Raw genomic sequence first — 10,214 nt, 5'->3', positions numbered from 1 at the left:
TGTGTAGCCCTGGCCATCTTGAAATTCCTGCTGCAGACCAGGCTGACTTCACACTCACAGAGACCCACCTGTCTCTGCCTCCGAGTACTGGGTCACCACTCCCAGCTACCTGAGTCACTTACCTGAATATTAGAATCACCTTGAAAATTTTCAAAACTATTTTGGCCAGGGGCTGGGAACTTTTTTATTTATTTACATATAAAAAACTATTTATTATATTTTATAGCTCGTCTGGGAACTCTGCCCTGCTTAATTCTTAAATTTCCCTCAGTTTCTTGAGACACTGTCACATGTAGCCTAGATTGGCTTGGCGCAGAGGAGGCAGGCTCACCCTGCACTCAGCGCCAAACCCAGAGCCTTGCGCTGGTTCTGCACTGTTCTACCGAGCTAAGGCCCCAAACCCTGTTTCTCTTCTCCTCTCTCTCTCTCTCTCTCTCTCTGTCTCTCTCTCTCTCTCTCTCTCTCTCTCTCTCTCTCTCTCTCTCTCTCTCTCTCTCCTCTTCCCCCCCCTCTTAATTTTTTTTGAGTTTCTCTTCTTAGTAGTTGTCTGTACTCTTGGGTCTGGCTTAGTGGCCCATGCCTTCAACCCCAGCCAGCACTCTGCAGGGAGGGAGAAGCAATCTGTGAATTCGAGGCCTGCCTAGTTATGTGGTGAGTTCCAGGCCGCCCAGGGCAGGGATACGCAATGAAAAACTGTCTCCAAAGGGGGAAAAAAAAAAGGTTGCCAGGCAGTGGTGGTGCGTGCCTTTAATCCCAGCGTGCCTTTAATTCCAGGACAGGCTCCATAGCTACTGAGAAACCCTGTCTCAAAAAACCTCCAAAAAGAAAAAAAAAAGAAGGCTGGCCATTCTCTTTCCAAGCTATTTTTAAAAGTGTACTTCAAACAATAGACAATTTTTGAAAAAAATGTAATTTGATATAAATTTGATATAAAGTTATTTTGCTACCCAGATCAGTGTTTTTCTTTTCTTTTTCTTTCTTCCTTTTATTTTTTTTCTATCTTTTTTTTCTTCAAGACAGTGTTTCCCTTGCTGTCCTGGAACTCATTCTGTAGACCAGGCTAGCCTCAAACTTAAGAGATCTTCCTGCTTCTGCATCCCGAGTATTGGGATTAAATATGTGTGCCACCACTGCCTGGCCTGTTTTTCAGTTAAAGTTTCAATCTAAATTTGATATTTGACACTGGACTCATAAGACAGGACTCACTTGGTTTTTACTACATAAGAAGAAGCCTAGCCCCTATTTGCCCTGAAATCACTTCCAGATTTTTATCTATCCCTGACCCCCAAATGAATAATGTATCTCTGAAGCATGGCCAGAGAACAAAAAATAATATGTAGAGATCAGAGTGTTAGTTAGATCTTACTAAACTCATTGGCCGGAGAATGTGTCGAGTCTTGGCCTCTCCAAATCCTGACCTGGTTAACAACAGACTGCCCTGTGGGCTGGACTCGTGGTTCGGAGGTTGAACCATGCTCAGCAGCGTGGCAAGTGAAGCAAAGGTGGTAGCTTAGCCAGCGGTCACAGCAGCACTACCAACAATCAAGGGAAGCACGAAAAATCGATGAGGAAGAGCAGCAAGTTTCACAGAGATTTAACAAATGTCAGGGAAATAGGATTTCTGAATGAAGTGTTTGATAGACGGCAATAGCCCGTGCAACCCTGGAGGTTGCGCGTGGGTGACTGGTGTATGACTCAGACCCCATGATGGAAATTTCCTTGGCTTTAAAAGGAGACTGCTGTAGGCAGTCGGTTAGCAAACAGCACTTGCAGGTAAGTCAAAGGAAACCATGGGGAGATTTCGGAAGACAGTTGTTACTCTAGGGAACACAACCTTAGAAAAAAAATTCAAGCTCCACTTCACGTCACTTCGTGTTATTTTTTTAAATGTGATGTGGCCTGTGTGGGCCACCCCACACATATGGGGATCAGAGGACAAGTTGTGGAAGTCAGTTCTCTCTTTCTAATGGAACCTAGATCATAGGACTTGGTGAGGAGACCCTTTACTCGCTGAGTCATCGCGCTGGCTGACTATTATCTTTGTAAATAAAATTATGGAAACTTGAATATGTTGACATTTGATAAGATCATTCTAATTTATGATATTGGGGCAAATTCTGCTCTTATCTGAAATTACTGCATATACATATAGGCAATAATATATAGGATCTGTATCTTAAAGGTATGAATTCTCATATAAATTTTAATGTGAAATCAATAAATTGAAATAAAACAAAGATAGTTGCTATTCTGGTCTTGTTTATCTCTTGTCACCTGGTCTAATAATATTTTATTGCCTTAAGTTCTTTCTAATGAATTTTGGTTTGAAATTTATTGGAACGCTTCTGTGAAAAGCCAATATAAACTATTGTTCACCTTTATCTACCTTTCTTAGGGTGTCAGTTACTCATAAGGACTGAGACAACTCATGTTTAAAATTCCCCACTGTTCTAAGTAGCATGACAAAATCTCATACAGTCTTACCCCGTGACTCACCCCCATTCTACACAGGGCTCTGCTGCCTGCTGGTCAATCACATGGTAGCCATATTAATTACTGAATGGACTTAGGGCATCCAGAGCTAGTGTTCATAATGCAAAAATGCGAGAGTAGTGAGCCATGGTGGCAATTAGCATACGCCAGAGAGAGTTTACAAAGATCTTCCCGTAAGTAAAGAAGTGAAAGTTCCCAGTAAGGTTAGTAAAAAAAAATCACATCCTGTAGTCGGTCAGATCTAAGGGAGATCAACTGTACCTGTGACATCGTGAGGAAGGAAACAGAAGCTCAGGCTAATTCTGGCTATCAACCTCAAACTGCACACGGCACATGACAAGTACTAGTTGAGACATATAAGATGATACTTGTGCACACATAATATGGAAAAAAATTATATATGAGAAGATTCAAGACTGGTGGTGACTTTGCGTGTCCAGCAGGTGTCTCGGAAGGCATACACCCCAAGGGTTACTACTTAAAGACGGCTGCCAATTTGTGATGGTTGCAGTTTTTTGACCTATCAATGGTGTGAAAGCAGTAGACTCCTCCTTCTGATCCTCACGGCTGCCCAGGCTGGTGAGGACACTGTCACGCGGAGCAGTCACAGTGAGTCACAGCTCTCACTTAGAAGATCGACCTTGGAGTGCAGCTCTGTGGCCTTTTGGTTTGGGATACAGGTCCTCGGGTACATTACACGAGATGTTCATCACAGTATAGCGTAGGCTTAGGGCAAAAGGTACTGGAGATACAGTTCAGGTACTGGAGATACAGTTCAGTTTGAAGGGCCTTGGCTTCTATCCCCAGTAAGCACAAACAAACAAAACACCACAAAAGAACAAAATAGACAGGCCAGATAAAACTAGGTGAGCGGGGACTGAAGAGAAGGCAGCTCAGTGGGTAAGAGGGCTGACTGGGGTTCCATCCCAGCATCTGCCTGGGAGCTAACACTTGACTCTAACTCCAGTTCAAAGGGGACCAGACACCTACTTGCTGGCAAAACACTCATACGTATAAAATAAAAAGAAATCTCTAAACTAGATAAGTGTTTTAAATCCCTTTTGGAATTAGAATATTTTCAATTTATGGCAGATTCATCTGGTTGTAATATAAGTCAAGGAGATAAGTATTATACAGGCAGTGTTTTATCCCCAAGGCCAGGTGCACAGCAAACGACACAGTTCAGAGCATAATTTATTTAAAATTTTCTAATGAACAATCTTTTTTTTTTTTTTTTTGCTTTGCTTTTTTGAGACAGGGTTTCTCTGTGGCTTTGGAGCCTGTCCTGGAACTAGCTCTGTAGACCAGGCTGGTCTCTAACTCACAGAGATCCACCTGGCTCTGCCTTTCACGTGCTGGAATTAAAGGCGTGCACCACCATCGCCTGGCTAATGAACAATCTTGATATGTTATTAGTCCAATCCAATCATTTCACAATTTATATCATAGATCAAGATGCCACAGAAAAATACAATTTTTTTCTTCACAATTTTTGTAAAGCCTTTAAATACTTCAAAATAACTTTTAATTGTAGAATTTTTCTAGTATCTTCTGTAAATCCAGGATAGTAGTGAAATGTCAGAGTAAGAGCTGGTGGGGCTGGGGCTCAGTGATTCCGTGCTTGCAGAGGTCCAAGGTTCAATTCCCAACACTACATATATTAAACATAGAAACAAAGTCAGATGAAGTTAAAAGCAATAGTATAATATTTATTGAACACCGTATATTGCCATTTATGGCATTATTGCATTTTATTGAGCACCTTATGTACCGGTCGTTTAAACGTCACGATTTAGTGGGAGGTGTTACTACTGTAAAGGGGGAGGAAGCCAACTACCTAGAGTTCAGCTTCTCTGCGGTAGCTGGCTGTAATTTTGCAGCGGATTCTGCAGATTCACGCTGTGTGCACTGTGCCAGAATCAAACGACCTGGAAAAAAAACCCTACACTCTTAAAGATTTTGGACTCCAAAATGATCAAATCATTGTTTACAATTTTTTTTCTAAATACTTTTTTTTTGTCTGCCAAATTACCGCCTCTCCTCCCCACTCCATTTCCGCATCTGTTTCTTGGGGTGACTCTCCGGAGGCACTGACACATCCTCTGTGTTTGCTAAGTCTCCTGAACTGCAAAGAGTCTGGCATAAGGAACTCCTTCGCTGTGCTCGCTGCAGCTTCCAGATGTAAGTAACAACACTCGCCCTACTGCTCGATACTTTTTCTTTTCTCTGAGCCTACAACCTTTTTTTCCCGAGTGTCTGTTTTTGTTTTGACCCTTTAATTCTTCTCATTTTTTCTCTCCATTAATACCGTCGCTTTTAATTGAGATGCGGGGACAACGGTGCATTAAAGGGCGGCGCGAGTTTCTGATAACGCCACTCCATCCGTCTCTCTCCCAACCCCAACGCTTCTATTCGCCTTTGAAAGCGGGATGTGCATTAATGAGAGCCAGGGGTCTCTAGTGGTATATAGACCGTCTTTAAAAATAAGCAAATACCTCCCTGCAAGAAAAAGAGAGCACGCCTTTCCCCTTCAACCCGGACAGTACCCGAACCGTCAGCCTGGGCGAGCTTTCTGAAAGGCTCACCTCCGGACAAGATGAGCTGATTTGCGGCCACGCTGCTCTTCGCGGGCAGGTGCAGCGCGGCTCTCCAATTCCGTGTTAATTTGAGCCCGCAGAGGGACCTTTGATCAGCTCGCTCGCAGCCTGCAGGCTTCCCGAGCTGGGTCCGGCGACTTCAAAAGAGTTATAAAGCGGACTGTAATCCCGGTCTTCCTGTTTCTGCTCCTGCCCCCTGGGTGCTCATACAACCGCCCGACTTCCCACACTGTCCTCTGGTTCCCACTCTGTGCAGCCACCGCAAACCCTGCGTGCGCTCGCAGGGGACTGGGCCAGACGATGACCCGGCTCAGGCTCATTTGCAGGGATGTGGAGGAGGGCTTGTCACTTAATGCTTGCTGGCCGGAAGCTGGATGTGAAAAGCCGTCCGTTTTGGGGAAATCTATACCAGGAAGACTGCTATTTAAGTCAGCCTACTTCCACAGACTGGCAGTGGGCTAAAATTTTGATCCATAAGCTACAACAAAACTCCTAATCAATACAGTCAGTCAATCTGTCTAGCAATCATCTATTTATCCTCTCTCTCTTTCCCTCTCCCCCTCCCTCCCTCCCGCCCTCCCTCCCTCCCTTCCTCTCTCCCTCCCTCCCTCCCTCCCTCCCTCCCTCCCTCCCTCCCTCCCTCCCTCCTTCTCCCCCCCTCCCTACCTATCAGCTATCATCTCTGTGTTTTGAGACAAAGTTTCACTTTATCATCCTAGCTGGCCTCGAACTCTACATCCTCCCCGCATCCTTTTCGTTCTCTATATTTTCATCCCTACTTGCCTTTGAATTTTCATTCTCTTTCAAGGCCCTCATAACTTTGGGTTCTGGGATCTTAATCGTATTTGGGATTCAAAAAAAGACTTTTGAAAACTTAACATGTATTTTGTGTGGCAAGCGTGTGTCCCTTGGCAAGCGTATAGAGCAGGCGTCAGAGGACCACTAGAAAGAGTTCTCTCCTCTCCGTCTCCTTTAGGGTGTGGTGTGGCGGCAGGTGCGGCTACCTTCTGAGCTGTCTCCCTGGTCCTGATCTATGGCTTATATTAGAACAGCACAGAGGGGAGGTGAGAAGGGGACTAGTGTGGCTTAAGCAAGCATTTTGTTGTGTTTTCACGGTACAAGGGCTTGAACTCAGGCCTTGACCAATGTGAGGCTAAGCTCCATAGAGCCTTCTAAGTCAATTATTTGGAATCTTTGAAAAGCTTAATTTCTTTATCCACAGTTTGGTATTTACTTTTTACCTGTCTATTTATTTATTATTATTTTGCAACCACCCCAGCTGCCCTGGAACTCACCCTGTAAACAACAATTTAGTATTTAAAACACCAATCCTCCACCAAAAAAACAAAAACAAAAAAACGAAATCACTAAACTTCAAAGTTGTTGAAACATCACAGAAGGTAAACTGAGGTCTCTTCAGAGTATCCCCCCTAAGTTGGCCAAAGATAAAAGGTGAAAGCAAATCAGGTTCTGCCATGGGGTGAATCGTCCTTGAGTAATTCAGAACTGGGATTGGGGGCTGGAGAGATGGCGCGGTGGTTTAAAGCACTGGCTGCTCTTCCAGAGGACCCGGGTTCCAGTACGCACACTACAGTTTCCAACTGACTAACATCGGGTCCTAGGGATGTAACACTGGTACCCACAGAATATAGAAAGAAAAGAACTGGGCTTGGTCTGTGGAGAACTCAGTGGTAAAGCTCTGGCCTTTCATGGCACGTGAAAGGCCCCATGTAGATCCCCAGCACCAAAAAACGACAAAAACAAAACGAGCAAACCCAAGTGACTGGGGCTCACAGTTTTCCTGAACTTCCTGCTGTCTCTGAAACCCTCACACTGCTTCCTCCTACGAAGTCCTAAGGAGAGAAGGAAGTGAGGGCAGCTTTGCTGCTGTGTCAATAGAAACTGGAGAAGGGCAGGCTGGGGAATGAGCAAGTCGGGGCCAGACCAGAGCCAAAAGGCAGAAGCTAGGCTAGGATAGTCACCCACGGGCAAGTAAGAGGAAGCAGGATTCTGGCCCCTATCCAGGGAGGGTCATCGGACAATTTAACCATTATCTGGCCACTCAGTTTTGCTCTAAAGAACTTGCTTTTGCTGGGTGAAGGCCTTTATCTCAGCATTTGGGAGGTTGAGGCAGAGGCAGGCAGATCTCTGTGAGTTCAAGGCCAGCCTGGTCTAAATAGTGAATTCCAGGAGGGTTGGAGCAACAGACATCCTGTTTAGAAACAAGCACCAAAAAAAACCAAAAAAAAAAAAAACCAACACCAAACACACACACACACACACACACACACACACACACCAACAACAAAAATTTGTTCTTTGTAACTTTACTCTGTGTGTGTGTGCTCGCGCGCATCTCTCTCTCTCTCTCTCTCTCTCTCTCTCTCTCTCTCTCTCTCTCTCTCTGTGTGTGTGTGTGTGTGTATGTGTGTGTGATCTTCCTCTGATTTCTGATGCTGTGATAAACACTGACTGAAGGGTTTATTTGGCTTACACTTCCTCATCACAATCCATCTCTAGGGGAAGTCGGGGTGGGAACTCAAGGTAGGGACCTGGAGGTAGAACCTGAAGTAGACGTCCATGCTTTGTGGTACTGCCCTAACTCAAACATTAATCAAGAAAATGCCCCACTGATAAACTCACGGGCCAATCTGATGGAGCCGATTCCTCAATGGAGGTTCCCCCTTCCTACTAATTTCTGTTGAGCTGACAAAAGCTAACCGGCACAGGTGCTATGATGTATGTCTTTGGACAAAACCACCCAAAGATCATTGCAAACTTTAGGGTTGACCCTTCAGGGGAAAGAACAATCTGTGTTAAAACATTAAATTTGAGAGTCGAGTTTTATATTTCAGGTGGAAGCAATTGATGTGTAGAGTCAGGGTACCCTGAAACAGTCGGTAGAGAGGAGTGGAGGCTGGAAGAGGAGTCAGGGAAACAGGAAGAGGGGTGCTGTGGGCTGCTGGCCACTAGTCCTAGGCAGCCAAACATCAGGCAAGTCCTGTCAAGTTCAGGCAAAGTGTTCTGTACTGAACGTAGGAGGGGAAGATCAAAAAAGACTATAATATTTCTTTAATTTTTCTTTCCTTCCCTTCTTTCTCCCTCCCCTTTCCTTCCTTGGTGTTTAGGGATTAAACCCAGGATCTTATACATACATCTTAAGCATACATCCCACTACTGACCTACACACTCCCAGCCCCCCTAACTTTCTGATGACTGTAGGACCCAGCCCTACAGGTTCAATGGAGATCACCCAGGCACCACCCAGGACCAGACCATCCAAGGGAAAATACCTAACATTCCAACCATTATAGATAGATTCACCTGACCTGACTTCCCTAACACAGCACACACCCATCCCATAGACAAATGTCAGTCAGTGTCAATCAGGGGTCCTGAACCTTAGAAGTCCCCTCACCCCCAACCTCTGCTGAGAGAAAAACTCCACCTCAGCTGTGCTCAGAGCTCTCTGACCTTACCGCTCTGTTGGATGGACGAAAGGTCCAGGCTCAAGGGTGAGTAAAGGCCTTTGCTGAATACGAGTGTGGACTCCGTGGTGGTTTTGGAGGGACCCCACGATCTGGGTATAACTGACCAACAGAGCTCCCGTAAAACCTGTAGCCAACTAGCGATGGCTACTGAATCATATCGATGTAAACTCAGCGAGTAGCCGGAGGAAGAGCTGGAGGCTGGAGAGGAAAGAGCCCCATGACTACAAGAAACATAAAGGCAAGCTGGAGAGATGGCTCAGAGGTTAAGAGCATTGCCTGCTCTTCCAAGGGTCCTGAGTTCAATTCCCAGCAACCACATGGTGGCTCACAACTCTCTGTGATGAGGTCTGGTGCCCTCTTCTGGCCTGCAGGCATGCACACAGACAGAATATTGTATACAGAATATTATATACACAATAAATAAATATTTTTTAAAAAAAGAAACAAAAAGGCACAGCCTGGAAGTCAGGGCATCCACTGAGAAAGCACTGCAGAGGGGCAAGGCTGTCAGAGCCAAATAGCCCAAGTGGGAAGGGGCTTGGTGTGTGTGTGTATGTGAGTGTGTCAGGGGCAGATAAGAATCAAACGCTAAGAAACCTTGAAACAGACCCAAGGCCCAGAGCTTACAGGCCACATACCCAAAGTTCTCCCTCACTTGAACTCTGTACACACCCATCCCTACACCAGTTCTGGGGGCTGCAGGTGCCAGTAAAGCCCCTTCTGAAAGATCAGGGCCAGCAAGGTGGCTCAGCATGTTCAAGAATTCGCTGCCAGTCCTGATTGCCTGAGTTGGATCCCCAGGACTCCGGTGGCAGGAGGAGTAGACTGACGCCCCCAAGTTGTTGTCTGACCTCCACAGGTACCCAGCGGTTATGCGTCCATTCCATCCTCACAGAGAAATAAAATGTAAGTTTGAAAAAGAGCTGGGTAAGCACTGGCTGGGTAAGCACTTCATGGGAACTTGGAGGACTGAGGCAGGAGACGCAGTAGAGGCTGGTGTTCAAAGTTAACAGGGCAAGACTCCGGTCTCAAGGAAACAAAACAAAACAGCAAATAATCAAAATGCAAACAGTGAAAGAGGAAGCGGAAGGGCCAGGAGTTCAAGGTCACTTTCAGGGTGCGCAGAGTTGGAGGTCAGCCTGAAACACATTTAACCTGTCTGAATAACACAAAGCAAAGTATCCAGACGCCCTTTTCAGTGCACTGATTTCTACTTAATGTTTCTATAATGTTTGCAGTAGAGAGGTCTGAATTTGGGCCGTTTGAAATGGAAATTAAAACCGTTGCATTATATGTGGAATCTTCCAAGCTACAAGCTTCAATTTCAACACTTGTATGCGCATTGAGCATCGTATCCTGTTCTTACAAATAGCTGTGCCTCTGGCACATGCTTTTTGTAATGGTTGTTCTGTCTTTTTAAGAGACAAGCCACGCCCACTCCCTCCCCGATCCACTGAGGCAGGCTGATCTTCAGCTTCTAGCCTGAGCTCGCTCTCTTTTACATCTTCCTCTTGGAGAGGCAGCTTTGCTTTTGGTCCCAGCACTCAGGAAGCAGAGCAAGGTGGATCTCTGAATTGGAGGCCAGCCTGGTCTACAGAGCAAGTTCCAGGACTGCCATGGCTGTTACACAGAG

The 10,214-nt window shown here is 45.5% G+C and overlaps 1 long non-coding RNA gene across 1 annotated transcript; it reads right to left on the bottom strand.

Annotated features, from left to right (window-relative positions):
- Positions 1 to 3,887: 3,887 nt before the first annotated feature.
- On the bottom strand, positions 3,888 to 5,408 carry LOC142839894 (uncharacterized). Its single transcript, XR_012908850.1, has 3 exons — positions 5,079 to 5,408; positions 4,331 to 4,421; positions 3,888 to 4,144 (listed from the first exon to the last, which is right to left on the bottom strand). It is a non-coding gene; the product is annotated as an uncharacterized LOC142839894 (long non-coding RNA).
- Positions 5,409 to 10,214: the final 4,806 nt, after the last annotated feature.

The sequence above is a fragment of the Microtus pennsylvanicus genome, chromosome 22 (genome assembly GCF_037038515.1).
Source record: "Microtus pennsylvanicus isolate mMicPen1 chromosome 22, mMicPen1.hap1, whole genome shotgun sequence".
NCBI lineage: Eukaryota > Metazoa > Chordata > Mammalia > Rodentia > Cricetidae > Microtus > Microtus pennsylvanicus.
Note: the sequence above shows the minus strand (reverse complement) of the source record. Positions and strands in the feature narration are given on the sequence as shown.